Source organism: Danio rerio, chromosome 15, assembly GCF_052040795.2.
Source record: "Danio rerio strain M-AB ecotype USA chromosome 15, GRCz13ab, whole genome shotgun sequence".
Lineage (NCBI taxonomy): Eukaryota > Metazoa > Chordata > Actinopteri > Cypriniformes > Danionidae > Danio > Danio rerio.
Window position 1 is genome coordinate 8,969,351 of NC_141035.1, and position 25,925 is coordinate 8,995,275.

The window sequence follows — 25,925 nt, forward strand, 5'->3', positions numbered from 1 at the left end:
AATAAAACTTAAAGGCAGTCCACTTTGAAACGGATAAATGATCTTTAAGTGGGTCAATGAGAAGAATAATTGGTGTAAAGAAAAATTGTTTGAATACTGGTTTAAAATTTTAAACATTTAAAACATGTGCAAAGTTCTTTTGGTTCATAGGGTTTTAAAGGTTTAAGAAACCCTTGAGTATTTATTTATTTATTTATTTATTTTAGATTTTAACAGATTTGTGTGTGTTGATTATCAGTAAAGACAATGTCAGCACCTTTTAGCTTTAATTGTGGGGTAAACTGGACAATTTTGAGCTTTTGTGAGGTAATGGCTATTTGTGCTTAAAAAAGCTTTGCTCCTTGGGTATTCTGTAGGGTTCTACCCAGGGTCCTAGTCACTTTTCAGAGTTTGAAAAGCTTTTTTTATTGGCAGGATTTTATTATGCAGGATTCTGTCCTTCCTACTATATTTTCTCTATATGTGCTCTGATAGGGGATTTTTAGGAAGTATTTTTTTTTTCTTTTTTATTGTATAAAAAAAAATAGCGTTGTAGCGAGGCAGAGGGAAAACAGCGACACAGTTGGATAAGTTTACAGACAAGTCCCCAGAGGGTGCTTTATTTACAAAGTGAAAGGTGTGCAAACGGTGCTCTTCTTCGAGGTGAAGTGCTCTGGTGCTCCGGGAAGTAGGTGAAGGACAGTGAGTAGTCGGGTGAGGGATCGTCACGAGCTGGAGTCTGCTGTGGAGAGACAGAGAGACAAACATTAGCGCAGGGAGTCATTAGTGGAATGAAGCTCGTCTTCTTCTGGCGTGGGCTTGGTTTATATGCCTCTCCGCGTGATGACTTCCAGCTGTGAGCGATCCGGTGCTGATGATGGTCCAGCTGGGTTGATTTAGCGACCAGGGCGATGTGGCATGTGTGTGCTCGTTACATCCCCCCCCTAAGCGTCGTCCTGGTCCTGGGTTTCCTGCGGAGGAAAGGTAAAGTATTGAGAGGGGGGGTGGAATGTCTTGACAGACCTGCCCATCCTGACCAGAGCCTTGAGAGACCGTCAGCGTTTCCGTGGGAGGCCCCGGCTTGATGTTGCACTGTGAAGTTGAAATCCTGGAGCGACAGGAACCACCTGGTGACTCGAGCGTTGTTGTTTTTCGCTGTAGCCATCCACTGTAATGGAGCGTGGTCGGTCACCAGGGTAAATCTTCTTCCGAGGAGATAGTATCTGAGCTCCAGGATTGCCCACTTGATCGTCAGGGCCTCCTTCTCCACTGTTGCGTACCGGGTCTCTGCAGGGGTAAGCTTCCGACTCACATACATGATGGGGTGTTCTTCATCGCCGTGGACCTGGGAGAGGACCGCGCCCAGGCCCGAGTCGAAAGCATCTGTTTGTAGAATGAAGGGGCAGCTGAAGTCAGGTGCGTGCAGTACCGGTGAGGATGTGAGGGCCGTCTTCAGTGCTCGGAACGCTTCATCTGCTTCTCTGTTCCATTGTATCCTCTCCGGCTGCCCCTTTCTGGTCAGGTCTGTCAGAGGGCTGGCTATGGATGAGAAATTAGGAATCGAACATCTATAGTAGCCCGCTAACCCCAGAAATGCACGTACCTGGGTCTTTGTGGTGGGTTGTGGAGTTTCTTGTAGTGCTTTGATCTTGTTTTGTTGTGGCTGTATAAGACCTCTACCAATGTGGAATCCGAGGTACTTGGCTTCTGCTAGACCCAGGTGGCATTTCTTGGGATTAGCTGTGAGCCCAGCCCTACGAAGATCAAGGAGCACCCTCCGTAACCGGGATAGATGTTCCTCCCATGACTCGGGGTGGAGGATCAGGTCGTCGAGGTATGCTGCTGCATACGGCTGGTGGGGCCTCAGCAGGATGTCCATCATTCGTTGGAATGTGGCTGGGGCCCCGTGGAGCCCGAAGGGAAGAACCCGGTATTGCCAGTGCCCACCGGGAGTGGAGAAGGCGGTTTTCTCCTTGGCGTTTTTACTTAGTGGTAATTGCCAGTAGCCTTTGGTGAGGTCGATCGTGGATATGAATCGGGCTCCACCCAGCCGATCCAGCAGCTCATCCACCCGAGGCATGGGGTACCCGTCGAACTCAGATATTTCGTTAAGCTTCCTGAAGTCGTTGCAGAAGCGGAGGGTGCCGTCGGGTTTGGGGACCATCACTATGGGGCTGGCTCCTGCTCCCAAGCTTGACGAGCCACGTCCAATAGCCCACGTGGTTGGTGGCCAAACAACAATTCAAAGGGGGTGAAACCTGTGGATGCTTGGGGAACTTCTCTGATCCCGAATAGCACGTACGGGATCATGAGGTCCCAGTCGCGCCCATCCTCTGCCACCACCCTGCGGAGCATCTGCTTCAGCGTCTTGTTGAATCTCTCTACAAGGTCGTCAGTCTGTGGATGATAAACAGATGTTTTTATTTGCTTTACCTTTAGGAGGCGGCAGAGGTCTGCCATCAACCGGGACATAAATGGGGTGCCCTGGTCGGTCAGTATCTCCGCTGGTATTCCTACTCGGCTGCATAGCAGAAACAGCTCCTTCGCGATCGCCGATGATGTGGCTTTCCTCAGGGGAATCGCTTCAGGATATCTGGTGGCGTAGTCGAGGATGACAAGGATGTGTTCATGTCCCCGGGCCGACTTCGGCAAAGGCCCTATCAAGTCCATGCCAATGCGGTTGAAGGGCACATCGATGATGGGTAACGGTATCAGAGGGCTGGGGGTGGTCGTTGGGGAGACGTTCTTTGGCAGATGTCGCATGCCTGACAATACCTCTTGACTTCTCCATCCAACCCGGGCCAGTGGAACCGATCTCTGATTCTTTTAATTGCGTTGGCCGCTCCTAGATGTCCTGCCATCGGGTGAGTATGTGCCAGCTCCAGAACCGTCTTCCTCTTGGTCCTCGGGACGACCAACAGTGTCTTCCTTTCCCCCCGCCTCTCTGCGACACAGTACAGCAGACCATTTTGTACAATAAAATGTGGAAGGGGGTGAGGGCTGGGAAACCGTTCGTTACCGTCAATGATCCTCACTTGTGGCCAGCAGTGTTTCAACGTTTCGTCTTCTCGTTGTGCCCTTCCGAAATCGCCACCTGCAGTTATCTGTTGGAACAGATCAAAATATAGGTTAGCCGATGATGACTCACCCCCTCTGTCGCTCTAGGTGGCCATCAGCGCTGGTTGGCGGTCCCGCTGAGCCCGTCCTTTGTTGTTTTTCTTCGGACGAGCCGATCGAGCCTGATGGTGGGTGAGGAGATCATCGAACCCCGGCCAGTCTCTGCCCAGAAGGAGGGGTACGGGAAGATCCGGAACCACTCCTACTTCGATGCGCCAGCTGCCCGACTTTGCTGCGATGGTCACTCTCTGTGAGGGTACGTGGCGAGTATCCCCGTGCACACACGTAATTGGGATTCGGCTTTTTCCTTCATGATGGATTTTTAAAGTTTTCGGATGAACTAGGGTTATGGCGCTTCCTGTATCCAACGTGGCTGTTTGTGTTTTCCCGTCTATAAAAACTCTTCGGGTGGGAGCTTCGGGAGGGACGTTGCGATGTACCACGCACCCTGCTGTCCAGGCCGGGGTCGAGTGTGATGTGGGCTCTGTGGGCATCGGCTCGTCGACTGGGCTGGGGACCGCCGGTCTGCTGCCTGGTCGTGCTGTGCCCTCCACCGGTCGCCATGGTGCATTTACCCTCCGGGGTGGCAGAGCCGCTTTCTCCCCAGTCTCCCGGGCCACGTGAGCTTCTGCCAGCTCCACCGCCTCCACCAAGGCGGCCAGCGAGTCGGGATTCCTCATGCTGGTAAGTGTGCGGAGCCGTCTGGGTAACGCCCTCATCATTTTCTCAATCACCACTTTCTCAGCGACCTGGACCGTGGAAGGATCTCCTCCCAGCAACCATAATCGCCCCAATCGAGATAGGTTAGCTGCTTGGGTACGTACCTGCTGCTTTTCGTCGTACGACCACTGAGAGAACTGTTGCGCTGCGCTTATGTTGGAGAGTCCCATTCTGGCGAGTATCTCCTTCTTCAATGCTTTATAATCGTCATTTTTCGGTGTCTCCAATGCAAAATATGCTCGTTGAGCTTCTCCAGTTAAGAATGGTGCCAACATCCTCGCCCAACTTTCCTTCGGCCATCTCTCTCTTTCGGCAATCACTTCAAAAGTGTGAAGGTAAGCATCTATATCATCCAGGTCGCTGAGTTTGATGATATAACGGTGAACGCTCACCTCAGGGAACTGGCTAGAACCGGCCGCTTGGCGGAGCTGTTGCTCCATTCGGTCTTGTCTGGCGGTAAGCTGTTCTGTTATCACCTGTTGTCTTCTTGAAATTTCTGCTAGATGGCGTACTACTTCTTCCATCGACATGACTCAGGAGAGGATGACAGCCGAGCAAGAGAGCGTGAGTGAGAGAGAGAGAGCGGATGCCTGTCTGTAAACACAAGAGACAAGAAAAAATTCAGCGATTATTTCTCCTTACTGGTAAGTGCTGTTTTCTGAATTTTTTTCCTCTGTAATAGCGCGCATTCTCCACCAGTTGTAGCGAGGCAGAGGGAAAACAGCGACACAGTTGGATAAGTTTACAGACAAGTCCCCGGAGGGTGCTTTATTTACAAAGTGAAAGGTGTGCAAACGGTGCTCTTCTTCGAGGTGAGGTGCTCTGGTGCTCCGGGAAGTAGGAGAAGGACAGTGAGTAGTCGGGTGAGGGATTGTCACGAGCTGGAGTCTGCTGTGGAGAGACAGAGAGACAAACATTAGCGCAGGGAGTCATTAGTGGAATGAAGCTCGTCTTCTTCTGGCGTGGGCTTGGTTTATATGCCTCTCCGCGTGATGACGTCCAGCTGTGAGCGATCCGGTGCTGATGATGGTCCAGCTGGGTTGGATTAGCGACCAGGGCGACGTGGCATGTGTGTGCTCGTTACAGCACTTATAATTATATTAACTTACCAACCCACTGAATATCTGTTGTACCAGCTCATTCATTCATTCATTCATTTTCGGCTTAGTCCCTTATTTATCAGGGGTCGCCACAGCAAATAAACCACCAGCTATTCTGGCATGTGTTTTACGCAGCGGGTGGTCTTCCAGCCCCAACCCAGTACTAGGAAACACTCACACACTTTCAGAAATAAAGGTGCAAAATTTGTCACTGGGGCAGTACCTTTTCAAAAGGATTTTTTGTTTTTGTTTTGATCTTTGGTCCTTAAAGGTACATATGAATACCCAAAAAGTTCTAGGTACTAAAGTGAATTTGAAAGTACGAAAGTGTACCTTAAATGTATCAACTTTCACCTGTATGGTACAAAAGTGTACTTTTTGAAAAGGTACCAGAGCAGTGACATACTTTGTACCTTTATTTCTAAGTCTGCACACTCACATTCACACACATACACACACTCATTAATTAAAACCAATTTAGCTCATCCAATGTCTTTAGACTTTGGGGCAACATGGGGAGAACATGCAAACTCCACACAGAAATGCCAACTGGCCTAGCCTGCACTAAAACCAACGACCTTCTTGCTGTGAGGCGACAATGCTAACCACTGAGCCACCATGCCACATCGTTGAATGGATTATTTCAATTTAAAAAGTGTATTCTGAAAAGATAAATCTAAAAACTTAAGATTTTATTCCAACTCATAAGATGCATTATTGGCATGTTTGCAAGATACAAATCGGATGAGGTTAAACTGAGAATATAAAGATTATTCATTCATTCATTTTCTTTTCGGCTTAGTCCCTTTATTAATCCAGGGTCACCACAGTGGAATGAACCGCCAATTTATCCAGCACGTTTTTATGGAGTGCATGCCTTTTCTGCCGCAACCCATCTCTTGGACATCCACACACACTCATTCACACACACACACTACGGACAATTTAGCCTACCCAATTCACCTGTACTGCATGTCTTTGGACTCTGGGGGAAACCGGAGCACCTAGAGAAAACCCATGCGAACGCAGGGAGAACATGCAAACTCCACTCAGAAACGCCAACTGACCAAGCCGAGGCTCGAACCTGTGACCCCGTTACCTTCCTGCTGTGATAAGGCGATAGCACGGCCTACTGCGCCACCTATGAAAAATATCCTAATGCAAAATGTCACGACAGACACATCCTTTGATGCAAGAGCTGGCTGACAGAGCTTTTGGAACTAGAAACATACTTAACACATCTTTGAATATACTTTTTTAATATAAATGTTACAGCTAAAATGTCCAACTGATTGAGTCATAGTTTTTGCTTTGCCGGTGTCAGTTTGTGGCAAAAAGCTTTGTCCTCGTTTGTTTATAGAGCAAGTGTGACAGGACGCATTAGAAGGAACAAACCCAGAGGAAACCTTACAAGTGCTTCATTGTAAATTAATAAACAAAGACGAAGAAAGCGGTAATGAATTTACCAGGTCTGCTGGCACGGTTCCCCCGTGCAGGAAATATTGTTAGGCATGTCAACAAATCAGCTCTTGTAGACGGCACCGCTCATCATTAGAATAATTCAGTGTAATTAGTCAGTCTTTTTAATCACCTCAATAGACACAGCGTCCCAGTACTTCCTCTGAAAGATAAATGGCTGTTTACCCAGCCGAAAAGAATCGGTGTACTCGCTGCTGCACTGCAAACTTTAAATGGCATGCTTGATTGTGTCTCTGACAGAGCATTGCGCTAAAAGATTTTCAGCAAGAGCTCGGGACAGTTTGCAGACAGTGCAAGTGCCATGTTTGCATTTATAGGGGGTCACGCCGGGTAAATAGTCTGTTGTTCAGTTCTCACTACGACTGAATGCTCCCGTAAATCTGCAGTCTAACAGCAATGGATGAATATTTACTGATTCATTATTCAATTAGTCAAGTAATTACCGTTGAGGGGGTCGTTTGTAAGCGTCTTAATCTTTGTGAACTTTGCTGCCAAGAAATGATTTACTAGGGCGAGAGGAGGCCTGACTGCGCATTTCATGTTTATTTATGCTGAATAAGAAAATCGGTCGTTCTTAATCTCTTCGGCTGGATACATCTTATACAAACATTTGACTGGCAAGCGTTGAATTATTAATGCTGTCTTCATGTATGATTTATAAAGGATTTCCCACTGATTCTTCTCGGTGTGCTTCATGACTCTGGCTTTTATCAATTTTAGATACAGTATAAGCATCCAGGCCGCAACTCATTGAGTGTTTTCAACTTATCTTACGTGGTGGGGAAATCTCAAATGTTATGTTTGGCATTAAAAAATGAAAGAAATCTCTACGTGATTTTGTTTAGGATTCCTGTTGAAATGAATCACACCACAATATTAATTAATATAGCGACCAGTGTTGGGCAGCTTCCTTTAATAGTAATTAGTTTTAGTTACTTCTCACAAACAGTAACTGAGTTAGCGGTAACACTTTAGAATAACAATCTGTTATAACTAGTTTAAAGATCATTAATAAACTGTTATTTAATGAGTTACAAATGACTTGTTAAATAAAACTTAATAGTTTGTTAATTATTTACTACTGTGCCTTATAGATAGCCAATAGATAACTTACAAGCTGTTAGTTAATAAGTTAAAAATGACTTGTTAACTGTATTTTAATGATTTATAATTTTACCTAATAAATTAGTAGTAGATCACGAACAAGCTGTTGGTAAATTACTTACTAAAGACTTGTTAAGTATCAGTTAATAGTTTATATATGTTATTGGGACGTTATTCTAAAGTTGCAACTATTCATCATTTATTAACTCTTAGTAAATGAGGAATAGTTGCAACTTCAGAATAACGTCCCAATAACACACATAAGCTAATAACTAACACTTAACTAGTATATTAACTGAAACTTTACAGCTCAGTTGTTCATAGTTTGTTAACCATCTAATAATATCAGTGAAACGTTGTAAAACAGCAAAAGGATTGAACAAGTTCAAGCTTAAGAAATTTGATTTTACATTTGAAAATATCAAATATTTGTACCTTAACCTTGTTTCACTCATAGGCTTTTCTGTGTGCTGTATTTTACCAAAGAAACTCCACAGATGAAATGTTGAACATTGTGTTTAATGTATAGAAACACACATAGCATAACATGGCAGAACAGCAGTATACAACAGAATACAAACCCATGAGGTTTGGGCACTACAAAAATACAAAATTCTTTTATTTGAAAAGTTTCACTGATATTATTAGATGGTTAACAAACTATGAACAACTGATCTGTAAAGTGTGTTAATATACTAGTTAAGTGTTAGCTATTAGCTTATGTGTGTTATTGGAACGTTATTCTAAAGTTGCAACTATTCCTCATTTACTAAGAGTTAATAAATGAAAAATAGTTGCAACTTTAGAATAACGTCCCAATAACGTATATAAACTATTAACTGATATTTAACAAGTCTTTAGTAAGTAATTTACTAACAGCTTGTTCATGATCTATTAACAATTTAATAGTTATAAATCATTAAAATACAGTCAACAAACCATTTATAACTTGTTAACTAACAGCTTGCAAGTTATCTATTGGCTATCTATAAGGCACAGTTGTAAATAATTAATAAAGTCATTTGTAACTCATTAACTAACAGTTTATTAATGATCTTTAAACTAGTTATAATGGATAGTTATTCTAAAGTGTTACCAAAATGGTAATAATTTTTCAAATGACTAAAAAACAAATATTAAATATTAATCTACACTATTTTATTGTTGTTGTGGGACAATAGCCCCTTTTACACAAATAGACCTTTCCAGAAAATTACCAGCAATTATGCAGAAAGATCTGTATGTGTGAACAGGCCCTTTTTGAAAAAAAAAAATAAAAATAAGTTGGTATATTCTTTCTGCCTATTTTCCAGAAAGAGAAGTTACCTGTAATTTGCAGGAATACTGCGTGAACGTAGAAGGAACATTGCTGGAAAAAAGCCCATTCACGTTTACAACACGCTGACGTGAGATGTCTACTCCAGCCAATCAGAAAATTTAGGTGCATTAACATCCATGCTGTTTATGAAAATAAAAGTCTTTGATTACTTTTCCAGACACATTTTGCTGCTAGATGTTAGTCAAATAATTCTATGTTCCTTCTGAATACCAAATGTGTAAAAACAAAATTCGATAAAATGATTATGATAAACTGCCGTTTGTTTACCTGCAAGCTCTGCTTCAGTTGCATGACGTGTGTGCATGTGAAGAAGTGCTCCGGTGAGCACCAGCACAAACATATAATACGTACATCTCAACATGCTTCATGTTCCTTTTTGTTGTCATCGAAGTTGTTCACGATACTTATCCATCTACTTTAGAATTTGTAATGTAGTCAAATGTGTAAACGTTTAGCCGCAGTTCATGCTTCTGCCTATAGATGTCTCGGGGACAAGAGCAGCTGCATGAATGCTAAAGCTTTAAATAAAAGTGAAGCCATCAACAAAGGCCTGACCCATTCTATGTTTACATAAACCATTTCTGGTTAATGATGTCAGAATTTACCTGTGTTTTGGAATGAATGTGTGAATGGTCGATTCTTGGAAAAATTCTGGAACATCCTTGCTTGTGTGAACAGCGCTTTTTTTGATTTACCGGAAATGTTGTTCCCGAAATTTTCCAGATATTCACTGGTATCACTGTGTGAAAGGGCTATATCCTCAATATCTAGATATTATTTTGTTTAATTCTGTATTAGTAATAAGTGTTTTGCAAAAACTACCTTTGAACTTGTTGGATTTGCCATTGTTCTGACTCCTGGTGGTTGGTGTATGACACTAGCACTTTTGGTCCACACCTGGGTTCATTTGACGTCAGAGTATGATACATTTAGCTTGTGTGAACATGTCTTCTGAACTCGGGTGCGCACGCGTGAACCATACCTGCCTGAAAGAGTTGGTCTGGGATATGGTTCACTTCTGGTATGAATGCAATCATACCAAATAACGGAAGTAACGGAAGTATTTTCATAATATTCATTTGTGTGTGTGTGTGTGTGTGTGTGTGTGTGTGTGTGTGTGTGTGTTTGTCTGTGAATCACCTACTGTAACTTGGTGACAAGCGGAACTAAGTCAGGGCAATCACAGTCATAATGTTTGCTTGTCTCCTCTAAAAAAGGTTTTTGCAGACATCGCATTCTGTTCTAAAGGTTTATAATATTTTTGCAGCAGATAGATGTGAGTCGCTTTCTGTATGTCCAAAACGGAAATATTCAGTAAAAGCAGAATTACCGTGATATGCATTCTTCTTTGCGTTTTGGGGCTTTGCTTTTGTATCCGTACACAAAATAGCAGCTTGATGACACAAGTGTACCGGGGTTCAGAAGGAAAAAAGACAATGTGAACAAAAATCAACTGAGAAGGTTGCAAGGGAAAACAATCAAATTAGGGTACGGTCCAGGCAATTGAATCCAAGTGTGAAAGCACCCTAACTGTGTGTGCTAGTGGTAACACTAGGGATGACTAACTTTTCGACACAGCGTCAAGATCCTGAAGTGCAAGTGTTTCGAAACATTTCAACGAAGCATAATCCAAAACACCCAGGTCACGTGACTAAGTTGATTCGAAACACATGACTAAAGCAAGTTAAAGCATCTGTCATTTTTAGAAACGTTTAGAGACCTGGCGAATCTGTGCTGAGTAACTGTGCTGCAAATGGCCAAATCCAGACTTGTTCAAATAGTCTGAAATCATGACTTGATGTATTTTAATAATGTTACTTTTTATAACCAAAACAAGACATATTTATTCACAAAGTGTTCATTCGGATGTCAGACAAATATTAAAACAAAACACAAGCTCAGATTCTTTAAAAACTAATGTCTATAGCTGCATCACCCTGGATTGAAACCCATTTTCTTGGCATGGTAGTCAGGAACTCTCACCGCTTCACTAAATCACTTGAAACTTCAACTCTTCAATGTGAGGTTTAATATCTCAGTTTCCCTAACTGTCTTTGCTGTAGCTGTTTGAGCAATACATAAAAAAATGATTACCAGTTGGTGTCACTGTTGAGACAGGATTCGAAACGTTTCGAAGCCTCGACTGATTGGGTATTTCATGAAGCCTTGGTTGGCCCACCACTAGTGAACACCCGCCCTACTCTGCCTCTGATTGGCAAACGATGGAAATCAACTCTATCTAAGCCATTCATCACAACCTCAGTTACACCACATTCATATTCACGTACACCAATCATCATTGCTGGTTGGTTATATACACACACACACATACACCCCAGAGAAAGAGAGGTTTTATGGCTGAGAGAGACGATATGCTTGCATGAAATCCACTGCAGTGTTCTCAATTATAGTAATGCACATTTTATTGTCAGTAACGGTAATGGCATGCCACTCGTAACCGAAAAAAGTAACTTAGTTTATTTACAGCACTGTTAAATGACGTGCCGTTAAGTGCCGTAAAAATGACGTTTATTTAGTCACAAGGCATAAAAACGGGAACAAAAAACGATACGGTGTTAACGGGCCTTATTTCCTATTACTGGTGGTAACTAGCTACATTTGCATTAAATAACAACTGATTAACATACAATAATTGATTTAGCTAATGATTTTCATCATGAATATAAACATTTTATTTTATTGCAAGATTTGCATATAGAAACAAATATGTGTCTTGGGAGCAAAGACAAACTCTAATATGGAATACTTCATGCATAACTACAGTAAGGCACAAATAACCATAGGTATGACTCATCAAGAACTAAACCATTCATTACTGCATTATTGTTTATTGCATAAGAAACTAATAAGCAGTCGGACTGATTAGATAATGTAGATTTTTCTCCAAGACTACTGCTGTTAAACAGGATTATGTTGTGTAAATGTTGTCTAATGGCTTCATCGAAAGCTTATACCACTGATTAACTGCATAATATCTCACAATAGGTCTCTCTTTTACATGTTATAAATAAATAAATAAATAAATAAATAAATAAATAAATAAATAAATAAATAAATAAATTAAGTAATAAGCTGACTTATTTAACTTCTGGAACCGACCATGCAATCTATTTAAGAATGTATATTGGATATTGATGTATCGCACTGTTAGCTTAGCAACATGCTAATGGCAAACTGCTGAAAATAATCATAAAGTCACGTCTCTGTGTTTATACTGTATGTGGAGCCTCCCAAATCCACTTATGATGGTTAGTATGCTGCCTGAGTATGCAGTACACTGTGAGGCAGCTGACTAGGCTTTGGAACAGAGCTCATCTCTCAAGATGCTTCTGCAAGGTTGAGCAGGCTATGAAAACGGCAGGTTGTTACGTGATAGAGCACTGGTGTGCAGCAGCTCTGAGCGAGGAGGTGAATTGTAGGAAAAAGTCCTTTAATTCCGAAACTAACAGTCCTTGTGTATGTTAAGGGAAGAAGCTGGAGTGCTTGCCTGGAGGAATTTCAGCTTTTAAGTAGCCTGACCTGAAGAGTCAGATAAACACAGACGTCCATCCTTCTCTCGTTCTATCATAACTGAAGTTACAGCCTTGCAAAATGTCAGAGTTAAGTGCTTTTGTCTCGCTGTGACCTGTCACCACTGTTCTGCGTGGCTAGACAGATGCTAACATTTCTTTACAGCACAGGCCCTTGCTAAACTATAGCTCTGTGCCTGAGATTTTATGATTCAAAATCAGATTTAAACCTGGAAATGAACTAGAAACATTAAAAAGTAAGGTGTGTATAGATTTATACATTTAGCAGACTATTTTATCCAAAAACAATTCCCAACATTATACATATTAAATAATGCAAGATCTATTTGGAAGCTATCATGAAACATGGTAGCATAAAGGAAAAAATTCAGATAAGATAAAAAGGAGTGAGGTGAAGGTCAGCAACTTATTCGAGCAGAGTGATCAAGAGAGTATAATGGTTTTGGAGACTGATTTTGGCTATTTAACCCTGTTGCACAAACTCCAAAGTTCCTCCAATACAATTGTGAGATGCTTTTATGGCTTCTTCCACTGAAGGCACAGGATCATTCAGGAGAATATGAACATAAAGCTTGAGGACTAGGGTCTGTCATGAAGGGGCCTTAGAGGCGTAACTTGAAGTTATGGAGCCATGTCAAAACAATGTTGTCAACAAGATGGCGATATACATCAGTTATGAACATCTATACCCACTCCACCCCTAAACCCAACCATCAGTTATTAACGTCTGTACCTACTCCACACCTAAACTCAACCATCAGTTATTAACGTCTGTACCTACCACAACCCTAATCTCAACTATCAGTTATTAACAACTCTACCTACCACAGCCCTAAATCCAACCATCAAAGTTATTAACATCTACACCTTCTCTAAACCTTAATATCACAGTTAATAACGTCAACATCTTCCCTAAATCTAAACCCAACCATTTCAGTTATTTACGTCTACAACTTCCCTAAACCTAAACCCATCCAATTATAGTTATTAATGTCAACAACTTCCCCAAACCTAAACCCAACCATCACTGTTATTAACGTCTACACCTTCCCCAAACCTAAACCCAACCATCACTGTTATTAACGTCTACACCTTCCCCAAACCTAAACCCAACCATCACTGTTATTAACATACAGCCTTGAGTTGCAGAGGCTTTCACACTTGATGTGCTTGCCATTATACTGCTATTAAGTCAGCGAGTGGAGTTGCATTATGGAGTTGCCAAATGAATGAATATAATAATATATCAAATAATTAGATTGTAGATAAATTTAGAGAAAACTCATGAAAACATTTGCTAAGAAATGTTCTCTGTTAAGTTTTTCCACAATCTTGCCAACAACATCTCGTTGTGACATCTTGCCTGGTTCATCGGGATCTCAATAACTTCAAGTTACGCCCCTCGATCTTACACCACTATCTTGCAGTCAGCAGACAGCTACACTTGAGCTTGAGTGCTGGTGTCATTTATGCAAAAGATAATCCAACCAAATGCAAAGCTAGATTCCGAAACTAGCTACAACAGAAGGGAAATGTAGACGAGGGAATAAGTGGTCTGTTAATTCCAGATTCTGGAAACTAATGTTGACCATGCCAGAAATGCCCTTTCAGTTGCCGGGTTTCCATCTTAACATAAAGTGAATATTTTCTTATCAAAAACAGGACAAATGCCAAATGACTAGTACTGTTAGCCAAGTAACCAACAATAAAAAGGCAAGCATAATTAAAAAAAGGACTGTAGTTCGTAAAAAATTGGGCATGTTATAAATTTGCCAGATAGCAATTTTTAAAACATTAACTACATTATTTCAAAATGTCAGAGGGAACACTTGAAATGTTATGCATCATTACTGGTCCTCTCTATGCACCAGCTCAATTCCCCGGAAGATGTACAATTGCAACAACAACAACAATAACAACAACAACAATAAATAAATTAATTAAAGACTCCATCATTGGAAGCAGCTGATTAGGGTTGCGTTAATATTTGCTATGTCAGAGATTATTTGGAAAAAAAGTGCATACAACTCATGTTTTACATGAAAGTGCAAAACCACCTCTAACAAAAGTAGAAAATGTTTTGTGAATTTAGGAATTTTGTTTTATAGTTTTTTTTTTTTTTTTCACAATGTACAACTGTACAACGTGTTTGGTGAGATTTGTTGATATTTTCAAACCAGCGCAACCATAATTTTCAGGTTTTTACACCTTGTTGTTGAAATAGCAAATCAATTTCCGCCACTTTGTGGACTCATGGGTGTTCCTGTCTAAAAAGGAGGAGTGTTAAGGCACATTGTTTGTGTGTTGCCATTTTAAGGAACTTAAATAGATCATGCCATTGACCAACTAACAGCTGGTCTAAAGTCCAGCGCATAGCGCTTTAGTAATGCATCTATGCAGGTCTTTAAGATTAAAATGTTACAAAAATTATTGTTATGCTCAAAACACACCCATAACTCTTTAAGAGAATAAGCACAACTCTGTTAGACTATGTGCCAGGGTACAAAGTGTAATTTTTCATCCTTAAAATAGCCAAAGTGGATTCAGACATGCCCTTAATGCTTTTGCGCTATGCGCTTTAGACTTTGCTCCTATATTGTTAAAATAGAGCCCAATGGATCAGAGAGAGTGAATGTTCTGGAAATTGAAATTGACCATGTGTGAGCGAGCAGTAGGTAAAGACATGGAGGCGGAATAAATCCAAATGCTGGAAGTTTATTCAACAAACAGAGTGCATTAAAAAAAGGCAGAATTGTAATTATAAATCAGGCAAAGTCAACCAAACAAAGAGGCAGCCCAAAAAAAGCAAACAAGGCAGAGTCCAAAATATAAGAGCAGTAGTCAAAAAAAGGCAGGCAAAAGGGTTGTAACACAATGCCAAACACAACAGTACAAAAATGCTTGGTTAGGCAGTGAAACTGGCAGTACTTCGCAAAGAACAGACAAAAAACAGTGTGCTTACTATGGTGGCTACCAGGAAGTACCACGAGGAAGTAACCAGTCATTATTCGGGGGAGAGCTCCCTCTGGTGGGTGAATGAATGGCTACTGCAAAATTCGTTACATCATGTGAACATCTTTGCACATACACATATTCTTTCAGTGAAACTCAAGACATTAATTGCAAACATCTTAAATCATGATCAGATCATGGTCTTCAGGTTGCAGTTGCCGCTTGAGTGCTGACATAATTACAGCAAAATAGAGTAAAAAATACAGCAAATTCTAATATAACAGATAAAAACACCATGACAGAAGAGAAAATCAGAAAAGAAAATGAGGTCAGTGGATGTTGGCAAAACATCCCACCAGACCAGAGGAGAGCAGAGTAGGTGAAAGGTCTGGAAAATTCATTGATGTGAATTACTTTGAGCAAGTAGTCAAATGGTCTTTTGGTTAAACTCAAGATGCTAATTAAAATAATCTTGAGTCATGCTCCGATCATGATCATCGGGATGGAGTTCACACATTTTAAGCTCTGCTGTCATTATAGCAAGAAACGTTCAAAATCAAATGCAAAATGTGGTTAGGAAACAATTTACAATAGAATCATCCCACCAGACCAGGGAAGAGCAGAGTAGGTGAAAGGTCTGGAAAATTTCTTGAATGTGAATTTCTTTGAGCAAGTGGTCAAATGGTCTTTCAGTTAAGCTCAAAATGCTAATTGGTATCATCTTGGTATCTCTCAGTTTTATCATCTATATGGGAAACAGATATTGACCAAGTGAACTCCTTTGTACAGACAATGAAATGCAAGATGTTAGTTTTAACCATCTCAAATCATATTAATATCATGATTATTGAGTTCATTCAGCTTAAGTACTGAAGTCATTACATGGGTGGAGGACCAAACCAAATGCAAGGAGGTTGGTGGAGGTTAGAGTTTTCAACTGTCCTGTATTTGCAAGGACATACCTTATATTGGGTCCACTTGATTTGTCCCATCTAAGACCTACAATGTCCTATTTGTTTTTTCTTATGCTGATTTAATCATACAGTTAAGCAGTGCTGTTAATGACACTTTGGGATAATCTATAAGGGAACCTATTGTCTACAGAGGAGTTAGACAGTATTTCCTTCTCAGATGATCTCTCTTTAATGAATATTCAATACCAGCACACCTGCTTTGTTTACAGCAGCAACCAAGGAAATGTTCTATAAATGCCACTTCCTGGCAGAGAGTAAATCTGCATTTTCATTCAGACCCAAAATGGATTCCTGAAGGGCCACAGCTCTGCACAGTTTTGCTCCAACCCTAATTAAGCACAACTGATCCAACTAATCAAGGTGTTCAAGATCACTAGAGACTATTAAGCAGGTGTGAGTTGGAAGTGGTTCAAGCTAAACTGTGCAGAGCTTTGGCCTTCCAGGAACTTTGAGACCACTGATTTAGGATACTTTCACAGCTGTGAATCGATTCATTTGTTCCGAAACAGGGATTAAAATTGTTACATTGTTGCTCTTTGTTCTTGGTGCGGTTCGCTTTCACACGGCAAAGTTTCTAAACGGACCAAAATAGCTAAAACAAGTCATGTGTGAGTAACTCTCTTCAAGGTTTATTTTGCAGAGTCCCACTCAGCTGTCAGGGGGGGTTTCGTGGTGATTGACAGGATGCTTGCGACGTGTCGGAAAAACGAGGAGGGAGACGGTGGAGAGGGGTGATGAGAGTTTGCTACGTATTTGAAGACCAGGAGGGACACGCTCGATTTCCGGGATATTATCACTAGTTTGCGGGCATCCGGGAGTCTCTGTGCATTTGCCGGAGGCACCTGGAACTTGGAATGTCTGGAATGACCTCCCACCCTACTCATAATTCTCCCCTCATATGCCTATTACATATTCACAAAACACTGTGATAAAGCCGGGCTCGGTTCATATTGCTATCTCACTTCAATCGATCCAGATTTTGTTTCAATCGAGCCAAGTTTTGCTGCGGATCCTAGTGCGATTGTTGGATTCACATATGTCAAACTAACCGTGCTAACTGGCCAAACAAGACAGGTTTCAATACAAAATTCTAGGTGTAAAAGCACTCTTAGTCTGTCTACTTTTTTTATTCTTCACAATATATGTATGTTTTATGTAACATGATTGTATAAAGCTAATGTCAGATCATTATATGTGATCACTAAAATTAGCAATTGAAATCAACCATGAAGAATTTGTGGAAAATTATAATTTTGTCCCTTATTTCATAGAGACAAACCTTGTGGAGGTTGAAAGATCATTCCACCAGAGCAGTAGACAGAGAGTGAAGGGTCTGGATTACACACTGTGAGATTATTTTGAAGATATACTACATGTTCTTCCAAGGTTATTTTCATTCTAGTGAGTTATTCTGAAAATATTAATGCTAATTATTCATTTTCACCAGTATGTCATGCTAATTTGTGATAACAAAAAAAAAAAACTAAATTTATAAAATGGCTAAGTGCAATCAATTTCACTGGGGGCTCTGATGTTTGAACTTCACTGTATTTACGTTATCAGCCCTCATGTTAGTCTTACAGATTTCACTGTTCACTGGGCATTACTGCAGGCCCTTTTCTGCTAGGGTGAGAGTTTGTTTTGGGCTAGATCGGAAGGTTTTTCAGCAGCCTGGTGCTTTACAAAGATCATTTCTGATGTGTTTTGGGGAAGCCACAAAGCTTAATCTCTCCCGACAGCCAACTCCAGGCAATCAATCTCCTCGGAGAGAGAGTAGACATACTGTCCATCTCCCCCGCTGTCTGATGGAGGGCTGAAGATGAGACGTTTTAGGACTCCCCGGCATCTCACTCTTTCTCCGTTTCCTACTCTCTGTCTCCTTGCTCTGATGTTCTCTACAATACTGTGTGCTTTTTGTGTAATTAATGTTAATAAAAATTGAATTGTAGTAGTTATTAAGCAAATCTCTGGATACTATATATATATAATCTTTCCTCCATTAAACAGAAATTGGGGAAAATTAATTATTTAAAGGGGGCTAATAATTCTGACTTCAACTGTATATATATATATTGAAGTCAGAATTATTAGCCCCCCTGAATTAATTAGTTTTCCCTAATTTCTGTTTAACGAAGGGAAGATTGTTTCAGCACATTTCTAAGCATAATAGTTTTAAAAACCTATTACTAATAACTGATTTGGTGAACTAGGCAGGTTAGGGTAATTAGGCAAGTTATTATATAACGATGGTTTGTTCTGTAGACTATCGGAAAAAAAAATAGCTTAAAGGGGCTAAAAATTGTCCCAAAAATATTTTTTAAAAAAATTAAAAACTGCTTTTATTCTAGCCGAAATAAAACAAATACGACTTTTTCTAGAAAAAAAATAAAATTATCAGACATACTGTGAAAATTTCCTTGCTCTGTCAAACATCATTTCGAAAATATTTTAAAAAGAAAAAAAAAATCAAAAGGGGGCTAACAATTCTGACTTCAACTGTGTGTATATATATATATATATATATATATATATATATATATATATATATATATATATATATATATATATATATATATATATATATATATATATGAATAAATATTAGGAGTTATAAGATGATGATGGTGATTCTTCTTTATATTATTCTTGTTATTATTTGTATTCTGAATGCTGTTCATGTTAACTGCATTAAGTCAGTTACCTTTAGTGATTATCATAGGTTGTTTGCTCATTTTAATAATTATTCACATACATTTCATGCTCATAGCAATTTGCTACTTTAAATTTCATGCTTTAACATTTAAGAAATGTCATGTCTTCTTATATCAGCAGCATCCGACCATCCTTGTAGGCTCGTGTTCAAAACATCACATAGCATTGAATGAGAGCTGTATATTATTAGCAAGAAATGTGAATAAATGACAGTAAGAAGCAAGTTTGAAGACCCGTAGCGAGAGGATGGAAGATCTGACAAGGCTGATCAAACACAGGCAGCTGTTTTTCCTTCTGCATGGATCATGAGCAAATCTGATGATTGTTAGTCTTGAGGGCTGGGCAGGCTGCCACGGCCATCAGCTCGGACAGTTAGAAATTACATGTTGAGACGAGTGAAAAAGACACTGGTTACGGAGAAAAAATACAGCAGGGTTACAATGCCAAAGTTGCTGATGTGAGTTCACTGGTGGAATCAAGTGCAGTAAGAGTCATATTTCCACTTGACAGCGGAGAGAAAAGCAGTGAATACATGACCGAAATGTCTGAAATGTCTGCTGTAAGCAACATTTGCAATGAGCCCTATTAGTTTGATTGATCATAAACAAACGCAGACACATGATAGCAGTGAAAAAAATGCTATTAGTGGTAAATAATGCTAGAAACATGCTATCAGTGGGCTAAAACTAGCTCTGGAGTGTTGTAAAAAATATATAGCTTGCAGGGTCAAGATGCCAGAAACTAGCCAAATTCCTGATGCAAGTTCACTGGTGGAATCAAGTGCATCAAGTCATATTGAGTCATATTTCTTCTGAGAAAAAATAAACAAACAAAACAGTCATGAGTGAACTTGGAAAATAATGCCATATAAACAACATGCATAATGTGGCTATTGATTTGAATGAATGATTTGCTAGCCATGTGTTAAGGTTACCATGTTAGAAGCTTTTAAGACATGTTAGCGGTGTGGTAAATTGTGCTACAGTAGCTAAGCAGCATGCTAAAATGTGCTAGAAACAAGCTAATATTTGGATAGTCTTCTGCATTGTGTTGGTTGGTGGTAATATGAAAAGAATCCCTACAGTAATGTAGTTGAACTGGCATTTATTTCTTGTATCAATCCCTCTATATTAAAAAAATAAACAAATGCAACAGACATCAGGCCAACAAACCTTCACAGCACTGCAATTTCTGCTGATCAGTACACAATTTTTAAACTAATTTGTTGTCATTCGTAAAGGAAAATACAGAAATGCTACAAAAACCAGCACAAAAATAAATTTAAAATGTCAAACCTAAATCAACATTTTACATGTGACATACAATATGTGTGTATGTGTGTGTGTGTGTGTGTGTGTGTGTGTGTGTGTGTGTGTGTGTAACGAAAAAAAATAAACAAAATAATTAAATAAACAAATACAGAATTATATTTTGGATTAGACATTGTACTCATTAAGCTTTACTTATACATTGCATTTCACATTCAAGTCTGATCAAAATATGTTTCCCCTCACAATAATGACACAATATTTAATCTTATTAAATACATTGAATAATCTAAACATCCATATTTATTCAATAATATTGGTATTTATAAGAGGAGCTGAAAAATGTACCTCTCTGTCGGACGCCATCTTCACAAAGTGAGCTTGCACCAGAAACTTCGTCAGATGTCATCTTGCGCCTATACGATAATATTTCCTTACGAATACGTATAATATGTTACATATGGATGTATATAGAATGGCATCAAAACGTTAAACATTGAGACATGAATAACAGAAAATGAAATTAATTATATATTGTGCATTGTTCATATTGTCAATTTCCTTTAGTTCGCCTTTTAAAATAAAATACCCTCCAGATAACGAATATGAACCAATAATCTAGTGCAATAACATACACGCCACATCAACCCCATGTTAAAATGTGCTAATGCTAACGGTGTGCTAAAATGTAAATTTTGTGCTAAATCATTCTAGAAACTGCTACAATTTGATAACAGTGTTAAACCGCATTGGAAATATGCTAGCAGAAGGCTAAAACATCAACATTTGCTATGTGACCAATTAGTTTGATTGATCATAAACAAATGTAGACACATTTTTAGTTCTGTCTGTCTTTGGCAAAATGGTCAGTCATGCTAGGTTAGAAGCATGCTATAATATAGAAGCATGCTAGCAGTGTGCTAAAACATGCCTTGTGTTAGAAACATGCTAGCAGTTAAAAAAAATGTGCTATTAGTGGTAAATTATGCTAGAAACATGGTAAACATGGGCTAAAACTTTAGCTGTGGTGTTTTTAAATATGTGTATGGCAGGTGCAAGATGCCAGAAATGAGCCAAGTTCTGAAAAAAAAAAAAAAATAAATAAAATAAAAATAAATAAATAAATAAATAAATAAATAAATAAAGCATGATGATTGAACTGGGGAAAATCTGTCACGTAAATAACTTGCATAGTTGAGCTATTTGTTTGAATGGTCAGAAACAAATGCAGACAATTGTCTATCTAATCTAGGACATACTGCGTCATGCTAATAACATAGCCTACTACCAATGGTAATATATGCTAGCTATGTGTTAAGATTACCATGTTAGATGCTTGTAAAACGTGCTAAAAGTGTGGTATAATACTGCAGCAGCTTAGCTGTATGCTAAATAGAGTATCTGTATGTTGAAATGTGCTAACAATGCTATGTGCTAAACATGTTAACATTTAGCTAAATCATTCTAAAAACATACTAGCAGTACTACAATTTGTTGTTAAATCACATTATAAAACTGCTAACAGAAGGCTAAAACGTCAACAAATGACATCCTGTGGAGCGCGCTGAAAACAATAGCGGTTACAGAGAAAGAATGTCCAGGTTGAGCAGCCAGGAATGAACCAAAGTTGCTGATGTGAGTTCACTGGTGGAATCAAGTGCAGTAAGAGTCATATTTCCTCTTGACAGCGGAGAGAAAAGCAGTGAATACATGATCGAACTGGGGGAAATAAGTCCATTGTAAACAACATGCCCAAGGAGACCTATTAGTTTGATTGATCATAAACAAATGTAGACAAGTTCCTTGCTCACGCTCTCTCTCTCTCACACACTCGCACTGGAAGTCTCAGCCTGGTAATACTGATAGATGTAGGTGGTAAATACATAAATACGGGAGGACAGGAATAAAATTGCCGCAATATATGAAAAACTTCACCTCCCAAGCATTATGACAGATCACAAGCGCTTCAATGTACTGTTCAGTGGTCAAATACTGCAAATTACTATTCATTTAAAGATGAGAGAGTCAGACTCTGCTTTTACTGACCAGTAATGGTCTAAAGAACAATATTTTACATGGTTTTAATGAACAGCTAGGCTCATGTAGCATATTACAGAACAAATGAGCATGCATTTGTCAGCAGTTAGCCATTTTAAATGAGTTTTATCTTTATCTATGGCTTTGACATAACAGTAGAGAATTACTATTTAATTTACAACTATCATTCCTTTTATAAATTTACACATAGAATGACACATTTTTAGGCTTATTTTCCTAAATAAATAAATAAATAACAGATCTTTGCTTAACACTGTATTTGGGATGGTGTAACAACGTACAAATGCAGTCAGAAGTTGACGTGAAACAGACAGGACAATAGATCTAATATAATTCAAAGTGTCAGATTTGAGCGTTAGGCTTTGCAATATAAATGCAGCTTTAATGGCTTGATGTTTGCCTCTGTCAATCTAAACCTTCATTCTCGGAAATCCTTCAGGGCAGAATTAACTTAAAACCTCAACTAAAAACAGCAGTACAGATGCATGTGCCTCTTTTGGCAGTACATTAGTTGTGTTGGTTATTTTGGCATAGAAAGCGAGCACTTCAATTTAATGTGGGCAGTGTGTTAAAAAAATTATATTTATATGTTATATTATTTTTAAAAAGAAAGAAAAACAATCTGAAAGGGGGAAAAACTGCTGTAATAAAATGAACGATAGCATCTTTTATCTGTGAAGATCACACACTCACTGATGCTTGAGGTGTAAACATGGTATTAAAAACTTGGGGTGTTTTAAAGAACTCACGCATGATCATTTTTCTAAATTAACATTATTTTGTTTGGTGGAATATATGAAACTATATTTACTGCAGCTTCTTTGGAGCAGTACTAAATAAAATAAAAAAGGTGTACAGATGAACAGACAATAAATATTGTAGGTCTATAACTTTGCATGAGGATATACCCCATTTAATTAATTATATAACTGCCACTAACAGCTACACAATCGAGAACCTATTTTGAATGCATGAGGGTGTTTTGCTTTTAGTGGCAGTTGGTCAAATATTAGTAACCTAGTTTATAATCAACAATAATTATTGATAAAGCCAGATATTCTGTGATCAGGCGATCCACTAGGCACGATAATCTTATTATTATTTTTTTTGTAGTGTGTGTGCTTTGCTGCAGTTTTTATAATTTGTAGTGTGTGCACGTTTAAGATGTGAGATAATAACATTGCCATGATGGTCAAAGGATGGTCAAAGGATGTTCTTTCAGTAGTAAATGTCAATCTTGTATGCATATCAAATTAGCCTGCAGTGTAACAAATTAGACAGACTTTAAAAACAGTTACAGCATGCATGCTGAGTGAATAACAAAGCCATTTTCTATTATAAAAAACATTTATTTGTTTAGAATGACAGACATTTGATTAGCTTATTATAAACGTGTCTTGTCCTGTGTTGTTATAACAAATGCCATTACAATCTGTGTTTGAATTATTTGTTTGCATATTTTTTAGGGATTTTTTTAAGGATTTAGAAATTGAATATTCTTTTTACCCCAACACAATTTAATATTGAATTAGACTAAAGAACTTGAAGGTACAGTAAGTGATTGTCTTCAGAAACGTTTTTTATTATTATTTTTTTTTTGTGCTGGTTGAAAGTCTCTTCACAGTGTAATAGTAATGATTAAAGTAAATGATCTAAATGTATTTATATGTATTTTTATATTTTGGGTAAGGCATAAATCTAAAAAATGTTCATCTAATTAAAAAGAGTCGGGCCGACATCTCATAATTCCGAAAAGCAGGCCAAACTGACTGTCAGCAATTGCAGATTTGAATAACTGCGCAGCCTTTTGTATGCAGCTCCGCCGACCGCCGCGCGTTCACAAGAGAGGGAGAGAGAACAGGCGCCCGCGCAATCGATAAAACCCTACTTAATAACTATGATGGTAGGGTTTGGGGAAGTTGTAGACGTTAATAACTGTGATGGTTGGATTTAGGTTTAGAATAGGTGTAGGTGTCGACATTAATAACTGATGGTTGGGTTTAGTGTTGTGGTCGGTATAGACATTAATAATTGTGATGGTAGGATTTAGGTGCTGAGTAGGTGTAGATGTTAATAACTGATGTACAGCACCATCTTGCCTACAACATAGTTTTGATGTGGGTTTCCAACTTAAATTTAAGCCTCTAAAATAGTACAGATTGCGCCCCTAATGCCTCTTCATGTTACGCCCCCGTCTTGCAGTCCACAGACAGACCCTACACAATACCTTGAGTACAGTACCGCAAATTCCTAATACGCATTAAGTTACTTTAAAACTTTTAAAATAGTAGTGAACTATGAAGAATGCATGTGGTACTTTTCTGTGCTCTATTGTAGTAAATAACTTTAAAATTGCACCAAAGTCTATCAGATCACCCAAAAGTGGTTCCACACATCTATGAGTTTCTTTTTTCACACATAAAGAAAGTATTTTAAACACAAGAGAAGGTATTTTAAAGAAAGCTGATAACCATTAACCAGTGAATGAATGAATGAATGAATGAATGAATGAATGAACGAATGAATGAATGAATGAATGAATGAATGAATGAATGAATGAACGAATGAATGAATGAACGAACGAATTTTGATGGAAATTTGACTCAGGATGGAAAGAAAAGGTATTGCCATATGTACTTGGCATACCTACCCACAGCAAAGCCTTACCTTATGTTATTCAAAAGTATTTTAGATGCTACATGCATTTCGTATCATCTGGGTGTTGACAGATCCTAATATATGTGTCTCCGTCTGACAGCGCCGCGTTTCTTCATTTCCTGCACTATATCACCAGCGCCTCGTCTTGATATTGTACTGATATTTTGGTAGCATCGTGGCCACTTTCCGAGGTCGAGAGAGGTGGTTTGCTGAGGCAGAGTCTTTGTGACAGATGGGCTGTTTGTTCCGGGTGCCGGATATCACCCGAAATCTGGGCGAAAAGCGGCAGATTACCTATGATGGATGAAGATGCTTTGCACCACTGTTACATCCATTGCATCACACAGGCCTTCTATAATAACCTGAATGTTAAGGTTTGCACTTTATAAGATCTAGATTGCTCTCAAAGAAGCTTCCGGCTGTAGTTATTTACTTGAAATCATTTGAATGCAATGCGTGTTACACGCGTAAATACATTGTGTGTCTTGGGTATATTTGCTAGTGGCATATGTTAAGTATCTAATTAAGTAAAGGAACTTCCGAGCCTAAAGGGGCTGAGAAAGAAATTACATCATTCATCTCAATTTGTTTTGTGCTGTTCTTGTTTATTGGATAAATGCCCAATGTATTATTTTCATTGTGTCTCCAACTACAAGGAATGTGTCTTGTATATAGTGGCTAATCCCTGAAGACACACAGGGAAAAACTTTTTTTTTTTTTTTTGTACTGATAAACGCAAAGCTGATTGTGAGGACATCAGCAAAATGGACTTAAAAAGACATATTATCAATTCTGTTGATATGTCAGAAGTCTACTGTATTCTACATACTATAACAAATGATCCTTTTTACTATGATAATGTGTGCATTGTTTACGTTTTGCTAACAGATGACAATGTCAGTTAAACCATTCAC

At 39.0% G+C, this 25,925-nt stretch overlaps 1 protein-coding gene and 1 long non-coding RNA gene across 12 annotated transcripts in view; one reads left to right on the top strand and one right to left on the bottom strand.

Moving 5' to 3' along the window:
- The window catches only part of cadm2b (cell adhesion molecule 2b), a 462,115-nt gene that overhangs the window by 203,451 nt on the left and 232,739 nt on the right, over positions 1–25,925 (top strand).
- LOC141377761 (uncharacterized) lies at positions 9,054–15,643 on the bottom strand. Of its 2 annotated transcripts, none has more exons than XR_015509046.1 (3): positions 13,436–15,643; positions 13,167–13,389; positions 9,054–13,122 (listed from the first exon to the last, which is right to left on the bottom strand). It is a non-coding gene; the product is annotated as an uncharacterized LOC141377761 (long non-coding RNA). The 2 variants fall into 2 exon arrangements; XR_015509045.1 differs by having other exon boundaries at positions 11,207–13,089; positions 13,134–13,389; positions 13,436–15,641.